This window comes from Anoplopoma fimbria, chromosome 8 (genome assembly GCF_027596085.1).
Source record: "Anoplopoma fimbria isolate UVic2021 breed Golden Eagle Sablefish chromosome 8, Afim_UVic_2022, whole genome shotgun sequence".
In the NCBI taxonomy this organism is placed as follows: Eukaryota; Metazoa; Chordata; class Actinopteri; order Perciformes; family Anoplopomatidae; genus Anoplopoma; species Anoplopoma fimbria.
In genome coordinates this window covers 21,983,618-21,985,815 of record NC_072456.1, presented here as the reverse complement: position 1 = coordinate 21,985,815, position 2,198 = coordinate 21,983,618, and positions in this window count along the sequence as shown.

Genomic DNA, 2,198 nt, shown 5'->3' with positions numbered 1-2,198 from the left:
TGACTCAACAAATGACGAAACTTCACTTGTCAATATTTGTATTATAAATGCTGCCTGAAGCTTTTGTATGTATAACAGTCACTTCTCTCTCTGCCTCTCTCTCTCTCTCTCTCTCTGCCTCTCGGTCTATCTCTGTCTCTGTTGTGTGTATCAGTGACAGACTCGTCCAGGGAGTAAATTTGCCCTCTTTGTTTTGTTTTGGGGGGCTTTAATTTTGCTGCTGTTGGAAAATTACCCATAATTGCAGCCTGCAAATGCTTATCCCTCTCTTTTTCCTCTCTAGCTGCTCTCCAGTGTACACTAGCTGCACACGTCGACACACACTCATACACACACATGCATGCACACAAACACACGCGCAGACGGATACCCTCTGTAGATAAAATGGTTGCTGCTTAAAAACGGACCCACATTTTCTCACTGCTACAATTGGATACATTGCCACATTGAGACACGCACTCATGTTTGCATGGACACACACACACACACACACACACACACACACACACACACACACACACACACACACACACACACACACACACACACACACACACACACACACACACACACACACACACACACACACACACACACACATCATATTCACACGTCCAGCACGGGGTTGATAATGAGACTGGGGAAACATGATTTATGTTTTATAGTGTAATCTAATTGATTTGATTAATCACATTCTTTCTTGACTAATTAAATTACCACAACAGATTACAGAATATTTGGCCACAAACGTGCCCACAGCCATGCTGTTAGTGTTCAACAATGAGTTACATTACGTGTTTTTGAAAAGCTGTGATCAATGAATTTTATGGCCAATAAATCATTCAAGATCCATTCCTAAAGCAGAACTTATGCTTTGCAAAACATACACATGAGAATTCCCCAATGCCTTTATTTGTTTCAGTATAAACTATATGCCAGCGTAGCCAGCTAGTCATCATATGCATTATGTTTTTGTGCAGATGGTTGACATTAAGATACACATATGTTCATGATTTTATATATTAAAAACACAAAATAATGGGTACATTATTCTCTATAATTCTTATGGTAAATCTACTGCTATAGGGATACAAATCTTAAATGTATTGATAAAAATAAAGATGTCACAAATTGATCTTTTAAGAGTGTTGTCCTTTGGCCCAGATAGAGATTAGCTGACCTGTCTTATCCAAGCTTAGGCTGCAATCTATGGTTTTATTCCTGTGGTTTCATGTCTCATTCCCTTAGGCTGAAAGTCAGCGGGAATAAGAGTTGGTCTGGTTTATTCTAAACTACATGTAAGCCTGGAATTACACATGTATTTTGATCGGAGTATTTTTCGGTATTAGTTTGGAGTATTTATGTTATGTTGATTGTATCATTATTTTATGTTAGATTGATCTGTGATGGACTGGTGAAATGTCCCTATATAGATTGAATCTGGTTGAATCCAGAAGTTCACAACTTTGAATAGTTTAAGTATGTAAAGACGTTAATTTTAAGGAAAGAAAAAACTTGCATGAACATTTTCAAAATGTTTAAAGCTGCATTATGAGAAGAACAACTTTTCTTAAAACTGTCAGATCCTAATTTTTAGAACGATGTTCTTCCAGAAGGGATGTGAGAGAATACAAAGTGAAGGAATGAATGGGAGCTCCCTTTAAAGAGTATTCCAGTATTAAATACTGTGTTGACATAAAGTTGAGAGAAAACTGCAGAGGCTGAGGGTAAAGCTGCCAGTATACGCCGCCAGTTCTGCTCGTTGGATGTTCAAATAGCTTCAGACACCCCTCCCCCAACACATTTGATTTCAGACAATGTCAGACAACACTTCTTACAAACCATTTTCCCCAGCATGACCCAACACTAACATACGCTATCTATGCAAGAAAAAAACATGTATTCTTACCAAATTTGTGTGATGTTTTAAAACAGAACAAATGAGAGTCAAAACTTAAAAGAGAGGGGAAAAAAGCAACAATAATGATAATGTGTTGGATTTACTGTAAACCCACAACTCTGCATGTACTATTTTCTTCACATGGCACCTCAATGCTATTTACAAAATTCACAGTCTTTTTTATGGTTGCCGGAAGTCATCTATATATTCACTTGACTATAGATGCTGTTATGAAACGTCCTCTTGCCGTGTTAAGACACCAGGCTGCTGAGAGTTGGTGACTAAGATGGCCGTAGCA